The following is a 19,169-nucleotide window of genomic DNA, read 5'->3' on the forward strand; positions in this document are numbered from 1 at the left end:
GATTTTGATAACAGTCGTCACTTTACACATTGTTGAATCTTCTAAATTTATCAATCTTTGTCCATGCCACAATGATTTTAAATGCAATTTGATCATCCAACTGGTTCTTTACCGAGACCAATCATATTCCTAAAAAGTTGTTCAATAAACCACTTGCATATTATCATTTTGCATCAACCATTGAATAAATGTTAGAGCATTAGCTCCATCACTTACCTTGATGACAAATAGAATGAATAAAGATACAATGTTTGGTTGTTACAGTGATGATAGGTAACTAATATTGCCAATACAATTTGGATTTTGATAACAGTTGTCAGCTTACACATTGTTGCATCTTCTTATAAGTTTATCAATCCTAGTCTATGCCACGATGATTTTGAATGCAATTTGATCATCCAACTGGTTCTTAACAAAAAAACAATCATATTCCTAAAGGTTGTACAACAAGCCACTTGCATTTTCTCAGTTTTGTATTGAGGATTGAATAAAATTTAGAGTATTAGCTCCATCACTTACCTTGATTACAAACGGAATGAATAAAGATAGAATGTTTGGTTGTTATAGTGATGATAGGTAACTAATATTGCCAATACAATTTGGATTTTGATAACAGTTGTCAGCTTACACATTGTTGCATCTTCTAAATTTATCAATCCTTGTCCATGCCACGATTATTTTGAATGCAATTTGATCATCCAACTGGTTCTTAACAAAAAAACAATCATATTCCTAAAGGTTGTAGAACAAACCACTTGCATTTTCTCAGTTTTGCATTGAGGATTGAATATAATTTAGAGCATTAGCTCCATCACTTACCTTGATTACAAATGGAATGAATAAAGATAGAATGTTTGGTTGTTGCAGTGATGATAGGTAACTAATATTGCCAATACAATTTGGATTTTGATAACAGTTGTCAGCTTACACATTGTTGCATCTTCTAAATTTATCAATCCTTGTCTATGCCACGATGATTTTGAATGCAATTTGATCATCCAACTGGTTCTTAACAAAAAAACAATCATATTCCTAAAAGTTGTACGACAAACCACTTGCATATTGTCATTTTGTATCGACCAATGAATAAAATTTAGAGCATTAGCTCCTTCACTCACCTTAATTACAACCAGAATTAATAAAGATAGAATGTTTGGTTGTTATAGTGATGATGGGTAACTAATATTGCCAATACAATTTGGATTTTGATAACAGTCGTCACTTTACACAATGTTGCATCTTCTGAATTCATCAATCCATGTCCATGCCACAATGATTTTGAATGCAATTTGATCATCCAACTGGTTCTTAACAAAAAAACAATCATATTCCTAAAAGTTGTACGACAAACCACTTGCATATTGTCATTTTGTATCGACCAATGAATAAAATTTAGAGCATTAACTCCATCACTTACCTTGATTACAAATAGAATGAATAAAGATGGAATGTTTTGTTGTGATAGTGATGATGGGTAACTAATATTGCCAATACAATTTGGATTTTGATAACAGTCGTCAGTTTACACATTGTTGAATCTTTTAAATTTATCAATCCTTATCCATGCCACGATGATTTTAAATGCAAATTGATCATCCAACTGGTTCTTAACAAAAAAACAATCATATTCCTAAAAGTGTTCGATAAACCACTTGCATATTGTCATTTTGTATCGACCGTTGAATAAAAGTTAGATCATTAGCTCCATCACTTACCTTGATTACAAATAGAATGAATATAGATAGAATGTTTGGTTGTTATAGTGATGATGGGTAACTAATATTGCCAATACAACTTGGATTTGGATAACAGTCTACAGCTTACACATTGTTGCATCTTCTTATTAGGTTATCAATCTTTGTCCACGCCACGATGATTTTAAATGCAATTTGATCATCCAACTGGTTCTTTACCGAGACCAATCATATTCCAAAAAAGTTGTTCAATGAACCACTTGCATATTGTCATTTTGCATCAACCATTGAATAAATGTTAGAGCATTAGCTCTATCACTTAATTTGATTACAAATAGAATGAATAAAGATAGAATGTTTGGTTGTTATAATGATGATAGGTAACTAATATTGCCAATACAATTTGGATTTTGATAACAGTCGTCAGCTTACACATTGTTGCATCTTCTTATTAGTTTATCAATCCTTGTTCATGCCACGATGATTTTAAATGCAATTTGATCATCCAACTGGTTCTCAACAAAAAAAAACAATCATACTCCTAAAAGTTATATATCAAACCACTTGCATTTTATCATTTTGTATCGACCATTGAAAATAGTTAGAGCATTACCTCCATCACTTACCTTGATTACAAAGAGAATGAATGAAAACAGAATGTTTGGTTGTTATAGTGATGATGGGTAACTAATATTGCCAATACAATTTGGATTTTGATAACAGTCGTCAGCTTACACATTGTTGCATCTTCTTATTAGGTTATCAATCTTTGTCCATGCCACAATGATTTTAAATGCAATTTGATCATCCAACTGGTTCTTTACCGAGACCAATCATATTCCTAAAAAGTTGTTCAATAAACCACTTGCATATTATCATTTTGCATCAACCATTGAATAAAAGTTAGAGCATTAGCTCCATCACTTACCTTGATGACAAATAGAATGAATAAAGATAGAATATTTGGTTGTTGTAGTGATGATGGGTGACTAATATTGCAAATACAATTTGGATTTTTATAACAGTCGTCAGCTTACACATTGTTGCATCTTCTTATTAGGTTATCAATCCTTGTTCATGCCACGATGATTTTAAATGCAATTTGATCATCCAACTGGTTCTCAAGAAAAAAAAGCTATCATACTCCTAAAAGTTATACATCAAACCACTTGCATTTTCTCAGTTTTGTATCGACCATTGAAAAAAGTTAGAGCATTAGCTCCATCACTTACCTTGATTACAAAGAGAATGAATGAAAACAGAATGTTTGGTTGTTATAATGATGATGGGTAACTAATATTGCCAATACAATTTGGATTTTGATAACAGTCGTCAGCTTACACATTGTTGCATCTTCTTATTAGGTTATCAATCTTTGTCCATGCCACAATGATTTTAAATGCAATTTGATCATCCAACTGGTTCTTTGCCGAAACCAATCATATTCCTAAAAAGTTGTTCAATAAACCACTTGCATATTATCATTTTGCATCAACCATTGAATAAAAGTTAGAGCATTTGCTCCATCACTTACCTTGATTACAAATAGAATGAATAAAGATAGAATGTTTGGTAGTTGTAGTGATGATGGGTGACTAAAATTGCCAATACAATTTGGATTTTGATAACAGTCGTCACTTTACACATTGTTGCATCTTCTAAATTTATCAATCCTTGTCCATGCCACGATGATTTTCAATGCAACTTGATCATCCAACTGGTTCTTAACAAAAAAACAATCTTATTCCTAAAGGTTGTACGACAAACCACTTGCATTTTCTCAGTTTTGTATCGAGCATTGCATAAAAGTTAGAGCATTAGCTCCATCACTTACCTTAATTACTAAATAGAATGAATAAAGATAGAATGTTTGGTTGTTACAGTGATGATAGGTAACTAATATTGCCAATACAATTTGGATTTTGATAACAGTTGTCAGTTTACACATAGTTGCATCTTCTTATAAGTTTAACAATCCTTGTCCATGCCACGATGATTTTGAATGCAATTTGATCATCCAACTGGTTCTTAACCAAGAAACAACCATATTCCTAAAAATTGTACATCAAACCACTTGCATTTTCTCATTTTTGTATCGACCGTTGAATAAAAGTTAGAGCATTAGCTCCATCACTTACCTTGATTACAAATAGAATGAATAAAGATGGAATGTTTGGTTGTTATAGTGATGATAGGTAACTAATATTGCCAATACAATTTGGATTTTGATAACAGTCGTCAGCTTACACATTGTTGCATCTTCTAAATTTATCAATCTTTGTCCATGCCACGATGATTTTGAATGCAATTTGATCATCCAACTGGTTCTTAACAAAAAAACAAGCATATTCCTAAAGGTTGTACAACAAACCACTTGCATTTTCTCAGTTTTGTATTGAGGATTGAATAAAATTTAGAGTATTAGCTCCATCACTTACCTTGATTACAAATGAAATGAATAAAGATAGAATGTTTGGTTGTTACAGTGATGATTGGTAACTAATATTGCCAATAGAATTTGGATTTTGGTAACAGTTGTCAGCTTACACATTGTTGCATCTTCTAAATTTGTCAATCTTAGTCTATGCCACGATGATTTTGAATGCAACTTGATCATCCAACTGGTGCTTAACAAAAAAACAATCATATTCCTAAAAATTGTACATCAAACCACTTGCATTTTCTCATTTTTGTATCGACCATTGAATAAAAGTTAGAGCATTAGCTCCATCACTTACCTTGATTACAAATAGAATGAATAAAGATAGAATGTTTGGTTGTTATAGTGATGATGGGTAACTAATATTGCCAATACAATTTGGATTTTGATAACAGTCGTCACTTTACACATTGTTGCATCTTTTAAATTTATCAATCCCTGTCCATGCCACGATGATTTTGAATGCAATTTGATCATCCAACTGGTTCTTAACAAAAAAAACAATCATATTCCTAAATGTTGTACAACAAACCACTTGCATTTTCTCAGTTTTGTATCGACCGTTGAATAAAAGTTAGAGCATTAGCTCCATCACTTACCTTGATTACAAATAAAATGAATAAAGATACAAAGTTTGGATGTTACAGTGATGATTGGTAACTAATATTGCCAATAAAATTTGGATTTTGATAACAGTTGTCAGCTTACACATTGTTGCATCTTCTTATAAGTTTATCAATCTTAGTCTATGCCACGATGATTTTGAATGCAATTTGATCATCCAACTGGTTCTTAACAAAAAAACAATCATATTCCTAAATGTTGTTCAACAAGCCACTTGCATTTTCTCAGTTTTGTATTGAGGATTGAATAAAATTTAGAGTATTTGCTCCATCACTTACCTTGATTACAAATAAAATGAATAAAGATTCAAAGTTTGGATGTTACAGTGATGATTGGTAACTAATATTGCCAATACAATTTGGATTTTGATAACAGTCGTCACTTTACACATTGTTGCATCTTTTAAATTTATCAATCCCTGTCCATGCCACGATGATTTTGAATGCAATTTGATCATCCAACTGGTTCTTAACAAAAAAAACAATCATATTCCTAAATGTTGTACAACAAACCACTTGCATTTTCTCAGTTTTGTATCGACCGTTGAATAAAAGTTAGAGCATTAGCTCCATCACTTACCTTGATTACAAATAGAATGAATAAAGATAGAATGTTTGGTAGTTGTAGTGATGATGGGTGACTAAAATTGCCAATAAAATTTGGATTTTGATAACAGTTGTCAGCTTACACATTGTTGCATCTTCTTATAAGTTTATCAATCCTAGTCTATGCCACGATGATTTTGAATGCAATTTGATCATCCAACTGGTTCTTAACAAAAAAACAATCATATTCCTAAATGTTGTTCAACAAGCCACTTGCATTTTCTCAGTTTTGTATTGAGGATTGAATAAAATTTAGAGTATTAGCTCCATCACTTACCTTGATTACAAATAGAATGAATAAAGATAGAATGTTTGGTTGTTATAGTGATGATAGGTAACTAATATTGCCAATACAATTTGGATTTTGATAACAGTCGTCAGTTTACACATTGTTGCATCTTCTAAATTTATCACTCCTTGTCCATGCCACAATTATTTTGAATGCAATTTGATCATCCAACTGGTTCTTAACAAAAAAACAATCATATTCCTAAAGGTTGTACGACAAACCACTTGCATATTCTCATTTTGTATCGACCAATGAATAAAAGTTAGAGCATTAGCTCCATCACTTACCTTGATTACAAATAGAATGAATAAAGATAGAATGTTTGGTAGTTGTAGTGATGATGGGTGACTAAAATTGCCAATACAATTTGGATTTTGATAACAGTCGTCACTTTACACATTGTTGCATCTTCTAAATTTATCAATCCTTGTCCATGCCACGATGATTTTCAATGCAACTTGATCATCCAACTGGTTCTTAACAAAAAAACAATCTTATTCCTAAAGGTTGTACGACAAACCACTAGCATTTTCTCAGTTTTGTATCGAGCATTGCATAAAAGTTAGAGCATTAGCTCCATCACTTACCTTAATTACTAAATAGAATGAATAAAGATAGAATGTTTGGTTGTTACAGTGATGATAGGTAACTAATATTGCCAATACAATTTGGATTTTGATAACAGTTGTCAGTTTACACATAGTTGCATCTTCTTATAAGTTTATCAATCCTTGTCCATGCCACGATGATTTTGAATGCAATTTGATCATCCAACTGGTTCTTAACCAAGAAACAACCATATTCCTAAAAATTGTACATCAAACCACTTGCATTTTCTCATTTTTGTATCGACCGTTGAATAAAAGTTAGAGCATTAGCTCCATCACTTACCTTGATTACAAATAGAATGAATAAAGATGGAATGTTTGGTTGTTATAGTGATGATAGGTAACTAATATTGCCAATACAACTTGGATTTTGATAACAGTCGTCAGCTTACACATTGTTGCATCTTCTAAATTTATCAATCTTTGTCCATGCCACGATGATTTTGAATGCAATTTGATCATCCAACTGGTTCTTAACAAAAAAACAATCATATTCCTAAAGGTTGTACGACAAACCACTTGCATTTTCTCCGTTTTGTATTGAGGATTGAATAAAATTTAGATTATTAGCTCCATCACTTACCTTGATTACAAATGAAATGAATAAAGATAGAATGTTTGGTTGTTACAGTGATGATTGGTAACTAATATTGCCAATAGAATTTGGATTTTGATAACAGTCGTCACTTTACACATTGTTGCATCTTTTAAATTTATCAATCCCTGTCCATGCCACGATGATTTTGAATGCAATTTGATCATCCAACTGGTTCTTAACAAAAAAAACAATCATATTCCTAAATGTTGTACAACAAACCACTTGCATTTTCTCAGTTTTGTATCGACCGTTGAATAAAAGTTAGAGCATTAGCTCCATCACTTACCTTGATTACAAATAAAATGAATAAAGATACAAAGTTTGGATGTTACAGTGATGATTGGTAACTAATATTGCCAATAAAATTTGGATTTTGATAACAGTTGTCAGCTTACACATTGTTGCATCTTCTTATAAGTTTATCAATCTTAGTCTATGCCACGATGATTTTGAATGTAATTTGATCATCCAACTGGTTCTTTACCGAGACCAATCATATTTCTAAAAAGTTGTTCAATAAACCACTTGCATATTATCATTTTGCATCAACCATTGAATAAAAGTTAGAGCATTAGCTCCATCACTTACCTTGATTACAAATAGAATGAATAAAGATAGAATGTTTGGTAGTTGTAGTGATGATGGGTGACTAAAATTGCCAATACAATTTGGATTTTGATAACTGTCGTCACTTTTCACATTGTTGCATCTTTTAAATTTATCAATCCTTGTCCATGCCACGATGATTTTCAATGCAACTTGATCATCCAACTGGTTCTTAACAAAAAAACAATCTTATTCCTAAAGGTTGTACGACAAACCACTTGCATTTTCTCAGTTTTGTATCGAGCATTGCATAAAAGTTAGTGCATTAGCTCCATCACTTACCTTAATTACTAAATAGAATGAATAAAAATAGAATGTTTGGTTGTTACAGTGATGATAGGTAACTAATATAGCCAATACAATTTGGATTTTGATAACAGTTGTCAGTTTACACATTGTTGCATCTTCTTATAAGTTTATCAATCCTTGTCCATGCCACGATGATTTTGAATGCAATTTGATCATCCAACTGGTTTATAACCAAGAAACAACCATATTCCTAAAAATTGTACATCAAACCACTTGCATTTTCTCATTTTTGTATCGACCATTGAATAAAAGTTAGAGCATTAGCTCCATCACTTACCTTGATGACAAATAGAATGAATAAAGATAGAATGTTTGGTTGTTATAGTGATGATAGGTAACTAATATTGCCAATACAATTTGGATTTTGATAACAGTCGTCAGCTTACTCATTGTTGCATCTTCTAAATTTATCAATCTTTATCCTACCACGATGATTTTAAATGCAATTTGATCATCCAACTGGTTCTTAACAAAAAAACAATCATATTCCTAAAAGTGGTTCGATAAACCACTTGCATATTGTCGTTTTGTATCGACCGTTGAATAAAATTTCGAGCATTAGCTCCATCACTTACCTTGATTACAAAGAGAATGAATAAAGATAGAATGTTTGGTTGTTGTAGTGATTGTGGGTGACTAATATTGCCAATACAATTTCGATTTTGATAACAGTCGTCAGCTTACACATTATTGCATCTTCTTATTAGGTTATCAATTCCTGTCCATGCCACGATGATTTTAAATGCAATTTGATCATCCAACTGGTTCTTTACCAAGACCAATCATATTCCTAAAAAGTTGTTCAATAAACCACTTGCATATTGTCATTTTGCATCAACCATTGAATAAAAGTTAGAACCTTAGCTCTATCACTTACCTTGATTACAAATAGAATGAATAAAGATAGAATGTTTGGTTGGTATAGTGATGATAGGTAACTAATATTGCCAATACAATTTGGATTTTGATAACAGTCGTCACATTACACATTGTTGCATCTTCTTATCAGTTTATCAATCCTTGTCCATGCCACGATGATTTTAAAATGCAATTTGATCATCCAACTGGTTCTCAAAAAAAAAAATATCATACTCCTAAAAGTTATACATCAAACCACTTGCATTTTCTCATTTTGTATCGACCATTGAAAAAGGTTAGAGCATTAGCTCCATCACTTACTTTGATTACAAATAGAATGAATGAAAATAGAATGTTTGGTTGTTATAGTGATGATGGGTATTTAATATTGCCAATAAAATTTGGATTTTGATAACAGTTGTCAGTTTACACATAGTTGCATCTTCTTATAAGTTTATCAATCCTTGTCTATGCCACGATGATTTTGAATGCAATTTGATCATCCAACTGGTTCTTAACAAAAAAACAATCATATTCCTAAAACTTGTACATCAAACCACTAGCATATTGTCATTTTTGTATCGACCATTGAATAAAAGTTAGAGCATTAGCTCCATCACTTACTTTGATTACAAATAGAATGAATAAAGATAGAATTTTTGGTTGTTATAGTGATGATGGGTAACTAATATTGCCAATACAATTTGGATTTTGATAACAGTCGTCAGTTTACACATTGTTGCATCTTCTAAATTTCTCAATCCTTGTCCATGCCACGATGATTTTCAATGCAATTTGATCATCCAACTGGTTCTTAACAAAGAAACAATCATATTCCTAAAGGTTGTACGACAAACCACTTGCATGTTCTCAGTTTTGTATCGACCATTGAAAAAAGTTAGAGCATTAGCTCCATCACTTACCTTAATTACTAAATAGAATGAATAAAGATAGAATGTTTGGTTGTTACAGTGATGATTGGTAACTAATATTGCCAATACAATTTGGATTTTGATAACAGTCGTCAGCTTACACATTGTTGCATCTTCTAAATTTATCAATCCTTGTCCATGCCACAATGATTTTAAACGCAATTTGATCATCCAACTGGGTCTTAACAAAAAAACAATCATATTCCTAAAAATTGCACATCAACCCACTTGCATTTTCTCAGTTTTGTATCGAGCATTGAATAAAAGTTAGAGCATTAGCTCCTTCACTCACCTTGATTACAATCAGAATGAATAAAGATAGAATGTTTGGTTGTTATAGTGATGATGGGTAACTAATATTGCCAATACAATTTGGATTTTGATAACAGTCGTCACTTTAAACATTGTTGCATCTTCTAAATTCATCAATATATGTCCATGCCACGATGATTTTGAATGCAATTTGATCATCCAACTGGTTGTTAACAAAAAAACAATCATATTCCTAAAGGTTGTACGACAAACCACTTGAAAATTCTCATTTTGTATCGACCAATGAATAAAAGTTAGAGCATTAGCTCCTTCACTCACCTTGATTACAACCAGAATGAATAAAGATAGAATGTTTGGTTGTTATAGTGATGATGGGTAACTAATATTGCCAATACAATTTGGATTTTGATAACAGTCGTCACTTTACACATTGTTGCATCTTTTAAATTCATCAATCCATGTCCATGCCACGATGATTTTGAATGCAATTTGATCATCCCACTGGTTCTTAACAAAAAAACAATCATATTCCTAAAGGTTGTACGATCGACCAATGAATAAAAGTTAGAGCATTAACTCCATCACTTACCTTGATTACAAATAGAATGAATAAAGATGAAATGTTTGGTTGTTATAGTGATGATGGGTAACTAATATTGCCAATACAATTTGGATTTTGATAACAGTCGTCAGTTTACACATTGTTGAATCTTATAATTTTATCAATCCTTATCCATGCCACGATGATTTTAAATGCAATTTGATCATCCAACTGGTTCTTAACAAAAAAACAATCATATTGCTAAAAGTGGTTGGATAAACCACTTGCATATTGTCATTTTGTATCGACCGTTGAATAAAAGTTAAATCATTAGCTCCATCGCTTACCTTGATTACAAATAGAATGAATAAAGATAAAATGTTTGGTTGTTATAGTGATGATGGGTAACTAATATTGCCAATACAATTTGGATTTTGATAACAGTCGTCACATTACACATTGTTGCATCTTCTTATCAGTTTATCAATCCTTGTCCATGCCACGATGATTTTAAAATGCAATTTGATCATCCAACTGGTTCTCAAAAAAAAAAATATCATACTCCTAAAAGTTATACATCAAACCACTTGCATTTTCTCATTTTGTATCGACCATTGAAAAAGGTTAGGGCATTAGCTCCATCACTTACTTTGATTACAAATAGAATGAATGAAAATAGAATGTTTGGTTGTTATAGTGATGATGGGTATTTAATATTGCCAATAAAATTTGGATTTTGATAACAGTTGTCAGTTTACACATAGCTGCATCTTCTTATAAGTTTATCAATCCTTGTCTATGCCACGATGATTTTGAATGCAATTTGATCATCTAACTGGTTCATAATAAAAAAACAATCATATTCCTAAAACTTGTACATCAAACCACTAGCATATTGTCATTTTTGTATCGACCATTGCATAAAAGTTAGAGCATTAGCTCCATCACTTACTCTGATTACAAATAGAATGAATAAAGATAGAATGTTTGGTTGTTATAGTGATGATGGGTAACTAATATTGCCAATACAATTTGGATTTTGATAACAGTCGTCAGTTTACACATTGTTGCATCTTCTAAATTTCTCAATCCTTGTCCATGCCACGATGATTTTCAATGCAATTTGATCATCCAACTGGTTCTTAACAAAGAAACAATCATATTCCTAAAGGTTGTACGACAAACCACTTGCATTTTCTCAGTTTTGTATCGACCAATGAAAAAAGTTAGAACATTAGCTCCATCACTTACCTTAATTACTAAATAGAATGAATAAAGATTGAATGTTTGGTTGTTACAGTGATGATTGGTAACTAATATTGCCAATACAATTTGGATTTTGATAACAGTCGTCAGCTTACACATTGTTGCATCTTCTAAATTTATCAATCCTTGTCCATGCCACGATGATTTTCAATGCAATTTGATCATCCAACTGGTTCTTAACAAAGAAACAATCATATTCCTAAAGGTTGTACGACAAACCACTTGCATTTTCTCAGTTTTGTATCGACCATTGAAAAAAGTTAGAGCATTAGCTCCATCACTTACTTTAATTACTAAATAGAATGAATAAAGATAGAATGTTTGGTTGTTACAGTGATGATTGGTAACTAATATTGCCAATACAATTTGGATTTTGAAAACAGTCGTCAGCTTACACATTGTTGCATCTTCTAAATTTATCAATCCTTGTCCATGCCACGATGATTTTAAACGCAATTTGATCATCCAACTGGGTCTTAACAAAAAAACAATCATATTCCTAAATGTTGTACATCAACCCACTTGCATTTTTTCAGTTTTGTATCGAGCATTGAATAAAAGTTAGAGCATTAGCTCCTTCACTCACCTTGATTACAACCAGAATGAATAAAGATAGAATGTTTGGTTGTTATAGTGATGATGGGTAACTAATATTGCCAATACATTTTGGATTTTGATAACAGTCGTCAGCTTACACATTGTTGTATCTTTTTATTAGGTTATCAATCCTTGTCCATGCCACGATGATTTTAAATGCAATTTGATCGTCCAAGTAGTTCTTAACAAAACAACAATCATATTCCTAAAAATTGTACTTCAAACCACTTGCATTTTCTCAGTTTTGTATCGACCATTGAATAAAAGTTAGAGCATTAGCTCCTTCACTCACCTTAATTACAACCAGAATTAATAAAGATTGAATGTTTGGTTGTTATAGTGATGATAGGTAACTAATATTGCCAATACAATTTGGATTTTGATAACAGTCGTCACTTTACACATTGTTGCATCTTCTAAATTCATCAATCCATGTCCATGCCACGATGATTTTGAATGCAATTTGATTATCCAACTGGTTCTTAACAAAAAAACAATCATATTCCTAAAAGTGGTTCGATAAACCACTTGCTTATTGTCATTTTGTATCGATCGTTGAATAAACGTTAGATCATTAGCTCCATCACTTACCTTGATTACAAATAGAATGAATATAGATAGAATGTTTGGTTGTTATAGTGATGATGGGTAACTAATATTGCCAATACAACTTGGATTTGGATAACAGTCTACAGCTTACACATTGTTGCATCTTCTTATTAGGTTATCAATCTTTGTCCACGCCACGATGATTTTAAATGCAATTTGATCATCCAACTGGTTTTTTACCGAGGCCAATCATATTCCAAAAAAGTTGTTCAATTAACCACTTGCATATTGTCATTTTGCATCAACCATTGAATAAATGTTAGAGCATTAGCTCTATCACTTACTTTGATTACAAATAGAATGAATAAAGATAGAATGTTTGGTTGTTATAGTGATGATAGGTAACTAATATTGCCAATACAATTTGGATTTTGATAACAGTCGTCAGTTTACACATTGTTGCATCTTCTAAATTTCTCAATCCTTGTCCATGCCACGATGATTTTCAATGCAATTTGATCATCCAACTGGTTCTTAACAAAGAAACAATCATATTCCTAAAGGTTGTACGACAAACCACTTGCATTTTCTCAGTTTTGTATCGACCATTGAAAAAAGTTAGAGCATTAGCTCCATCACTTACCTTAATTACTAAATAGAATGAATAAAGATAGAATGTTTGGTTGTTACAGTGATGATTGGTAACTAATATTGCCAATACAATTTGGATTTTGATAACAGTCGTCAGCTTACACATTGTTGCATCTTCTAAATTTATCAATCCTTGTCCATGCCACGATGATTTTCAATGCAATTTGATCATCCAACTGGGTCTTAACAAAAAAACAATCATATTCCTAAAAATTGTACATCAACCCACTTGCATTTTCTCAGTTTTGTATCGAGCATTGAATAAAAGTTAGAGCATTAGCTCCTTCACTCACCTTGATTACAAATGGAATGAATAAAGATAGAATGTTTGGTTGTTATAGTGATGATGGGTAACTAATATTGCCAATACAATTTGGATTTTGATAACAGTCGTCACTTTAAACATTGTTGCATCTTCTAAATTCATCAATATATGTCCATGCCACGATGATTTTGAATGCAATTTGATCATCCAACTGGTTCTTAACAAAAAAACAATCATATTCCTAAAGGTTGTACGACAAACCACTTGCAAATTCTCATTTTGTATCGACCAATGAATAAAAGTTAGAGCATTAGCTCCTTTACTCACCTTGATTACAACCAGAATGAATAAAGATGGAATGTTTTGTTGTGATAGTGATGATGGGTAACTAATATTGCCGATACAATTTGGATTTTGATAACAGTCGTCAGTTTACACATTGTTGAATCTTTTAAATTTATCAATCCTTATCCATGCCACGATGATTTTAAATGCAAATTGATCATCCAACTGGTTCTTAACAAAAAAACAATCATATTCCTAAAAGTGGTTCGATAAACCACTTGCATATTGTCATTTTGCATCAACCATTGAATAAATGTTAGAGCATTAGCTCTATCACTTAATTTGATTACAAATAGAATGAATAAAGATAGAATGTTTGGTTGTTATAGTGATGATAGGTAACTAATATTGCCAATACAATTTGGATTTTGATAACAGTCGTCAGCTTACACATTGTTGCATCTTCTTATTAGTGTATCAATCCTTGTTCATGCCACGATGATTTTAAATGCAATTTGATCATCCAACTGGTTCTCAACAAAAAAAAACTATCATACTCCTAAAAGTTATATATCAAACCACTTGCATTTTCTCATTTTGTATCGACCATTGAAAATAGTTAGAGCATTACCTCCATCACTTACCTTGATTGCAAAGAGAATGAATGAAAACAGAATGTTTGGTTGTTATAGTGATGATGGGTAACTAATATTGCCAATACAATTTGGATTTTGATAACAGTCGTCAGCTTACACATTGTTGCATCTTCTTATTAGGTTATCAATCTTTGTCCATGCCACAATGATTTTAAATGCAATTTGATCATCCAACTGGTTCTTTACCGAGACCAATCATATTCCTAAAAAGTTGTTCAATAAACCACTTGCATATTATCATTTTGCATCAACCATTGAATAAAAGTTAGAGCATTAGCTCCATCACTTACCTTGATGACAAATAGAATGAATAAAGATAGAATATTTGGTTGTTGTAGTGATGATGGGTGACTAATATTGCAAATACAATTTGGATTTTTATAACAGTCGTCAGCTTACACATTGTTGCATCTTCTTATTAGGTTATCAATCCTTGTTCATGCCACGATGACTTTAAATGCAATTTGATCATCCAACTGGTTCTCAAGAAAAAAAAGCTATCATACTCCTAAAAGTTATACATCAAACCACTTGCATTTTCTCAGTTTTGTATCGACCATTGAAAAAAGTTAGAGCATTAGCTCCATCACTTACCTTGATTACAAAGAGAATGAATGAAAACAGAATGTTTGGTTGTTATAATGATGATGGGTAACTAATATTGCCAATACAATTTGGATTTTGATAACAGTCGTCAGCTTACACATTGTTGCATCTTCTTATTAGGTTATCAATCTTTGTCCATGCCACAATGATTTTAAATGCAATTTGATCATCCAACTGGTTCTTTACCGAAACCAATCATATTCCTAAAAAGTTGTTCAATAAACCACTTGCATATTATCATTTTGCATCAACCATTGAATAAAAGTTAGAGCATTAGCTCCATCACTTACCTTGATTACAAATAGAATGAATAAAGATAGAATGTTTGGTAGTTGTAGTGATGATGGGTGACTAAAATTGCCAATACAATTTGGATTTTGATAACAGTCGTCACTTTACACATTGTTGCATCTTCTAAATTTATCAATCCTTGTCCATGCCACGATGATTTTCAATGCAACTTGATCATCCAACTGGTTCTTAACAAAAAAACAATCTTATTCCTAAAGGTTGTACAACAAACCACTTGCATTTTCTCAGTTTTGTATCGAGCATTGCATAAAAGTTAGAGCATTAGCTCCATCACTTACCTTAATTACTAAATAGAATGAATAAAGATAGAATGTTTGGTTGTTACAGTGATGATAGGTAACTAATATTGCCAATACAATTTGGATTTTGATAACAGTTGTCAGTTTACACATAGTTGCATCTTCTTATAAGTTTATCAATCCTTGTCCATGCCACGATGATTTTGAATGCAATTTGATCATCCAACTGGTTCTTAACCAAGAAACAACCATATTCCTAAAAATTGTACATCAAACCACTTGCATTTTCTCAGTTTTGTATTGAGGATTGAATAAAATTTAGAGTATTAGCTCCATCACTTACCTTGATTACAAATGAAATGAATAAAGATAGAATGTTTGGTTGTTACAGTGATGATTGGTAACTAATATTGCCAATAGAATTTGGATTTTGGTAACAGTTGTCAGCTTACACATTGTTGCATCTTCTAAATTTGTCAATCTTAGTCTATGCCACGTTGATTTTGAATGCAACTTGATTATCCAACTGGTGCTTAACAAAAAAACAATCATATTCCTAAAAATTGTACATCAAACCACTTGCATTTTCTCATTTTTGTATCGACCATTGAATAAAAGTTAGAGCATTAGCTCCATCACTTACCTTGATTACAAATAGAATGAATAAAGATAGAATGTTTGGTTGTTACAGTGATGATGGGTAACTAATATTGCCAATACAATTTGGATTTTGATAACAGTCGTCACTTTACACATTGTTGCATCTTTTAAATTTATCAATCCCTGTCCATGCCACGATGATTTTGAATGCAATTTGATCATCCAACTGGTTCTTAACAAAAAAAACAATCATATTCCTAAATGTTGTACAACAAACCACTTGCATTTTCTCAGTTTTGTATCGACCGTTGAATAAAAGTTAGAGCATTAGCTCCATCACTTACCTTGATTACAAATAAAATGAATAAAGATACAAAGTTTGGATGTTACAGTGATGATTGGTAACTAATATTGCCAATAAAATTTGGATTTTGATAACAGTTGTCAGCTTACACATTGTTGCATCTTCTTATAAGTTTATCAATCTTAGTCTATGCCACGATGATTTTGAATGCAATTTGATCATCCAACTGGTTCTTAACAAAAAAACAATCATATTCCTAAATGTTGTTCAACAAGCCACTTGCATTTTCTCAGTTTTGTATTGAGGATTGAATAAAATTTAGAGTATTTGCTCCATCACTTACCTTGATTACAAATAAAATGAATAAAGATTCAAAGTTTGGATGTTACAGTGATGATTGGTAACTAAGATTGCCAATACAATTTGGATTTTGATAACAGTCGTCACTTTACACATTGTTGCATCTTTTAAATTTATCAATCCCTGTCCATGCCACGATGATTTTGAATGCAATTTGATCATCCAACTGGTTCTTAACAAAAAAAACAATCATATTCCTAAATGTTGTACAACAAACCACTTGCATTTTCTCAGTTTTGTATCGACCGTTGAATAAAAGTTAGAGCATTAGCTCCATCACTTACCTTGATTACAAATAGAATGAATAAAGATACAAAGTTTGGTTGTTACAGTGATGATTGGTAACTAATATTGCCAATAAAATTTGGATTTTGATAACAGTTGTCAGCTTACACATTGTTGCATCTTCTTATAAGTTTATCAATCCTTATTCATGCCACGATGATTTTGAATGCAATTTGATCATCCAACTGGTTCTTAACAAAAAAACAATCATATTCCTAAATGTTGTTCAACAAGCCACTTGCATTTTCTCAGTTTTGTATTAAGGATTGAATAAAATTTAGAGTATTAGCTCCATCACTTACCTTGATTACAAATAGAATGAATAAAGATAGAATGTTTGGTTGTTATAGTGATGATAGGTAACTAATATTGCCAATACAATTTGGATTTTGATAACAGTCGTCAGTTTACACATTGTTGCATCTTCTAAATTTATCACTCCTTGTCCATGCCACGATTATTTTGAATGCAATTTGATCATCCAACTGGTTCTTAACAAAAAAACAATAATATTCCTAAAGGTTGTACGACAAACCACTTGCATATTCTCATTTTGTATCGACCAATGAATAAAAGTTAGAGCATTAGCTCCATCACTTACCTTGATTACAAATAGAATGAATAAAGATACAATGTTTGGTAGTTGTAGTGATGATGGGTGACTAAAATTGCCAATACAATTTGGATTTTGATAACAGTCGTCACTTTACTCATTGTTGCATCTTCTAAATTTATCAATCCTTGTCCATGCCACGATGATTTTCAATGCAACTTGATCATCCAACTGGTTCTTAACAAAAAAACAATCTTATTCCTAAAGGTTGTACGACAAACCACTTGCATTTTCTCAGTTTTGTATCGAGCATTGCATAAAAGTTAGAGCATTAGCTCCATCACTTACCTTAATTACTAAATAGAATGAATAAAGATAGAATGTTTGGTTGTTACAGTGATGATAGGTAACTAATATTGCCAATACAATTTGGATTTTGATAACAGTTGTCAGTTTACACATAGTTGCATCTTCTTATAAGTTTATCAATCCTTGTCCATGCCACGATGATTTTGAATGCAATTTGATCATCCAACTGGTTCTTAACCAAGAAACAACCATATTCCTAAAAATTGTACATTAAACCACTTGCATTTTCTCATTTTTGTATCGACCGTTGAATAAAAGTTAGAGCATTAGCTCCATCACTTACCTTGATTACAAATAGAATGAATAAAGATGGAATGTTTGGTTGTTATAGTGATGATAGGTAACTAATATTGCCAATACAATTTGGATTTTGATAACAGTCGTCAGCTTACACATTGTTGCATCTTCTAAATTTATCAATCTTTGTCCATGCCACGATGATTTTGAATGCAATTTGATCATCCAACTGGTTCTTAACAAAAAAACAATCATATTCCTAAATGTTGTTCAACAAGCCACTTGCATTTTCTCAGTTTTGTATTGAGGATTGAATAAAATTTAGAGTATTAGCTCCATCACTTACCTTGATTACAAATAGAATGAATAAAGATAGAATGTTTGGTTGTTATAGTGATGATGGGTAACTAATATTGCCAATACAATTTGGATTTTGATAACAGTCGTCACTTTACACATTGTTGCATCTTTTAAATTTATCAATCCCTGTCCATGCCACGATGATTTTGAATGCAATTTGATCATCCAACTGGTTCTTAACAAAAAAAACAATCATATTCCTAAATGTTGTACAACAAACCACTTGCATTTTCTCAGTTTTGTATCGACCGTTGAATAAAAGTTAGAGCATTAGCTCCATCACTTACCTTGATTACAA

The sequence above is a fragment of the Aplidium turbinatum genome, chromosome 13 (assembly GCF_918807975.1).
Source record: "Aplidium turbinatum chromosome 13, kaAplTurb1.1, whole genome shotgun sequence".
Lineage (NCBI taxonomy): Eukaryota > Metazoa > Chordata > Ascidiacea > Aplousobranchia > Polyclinidae > Aplidium > Aplidium turbinatum.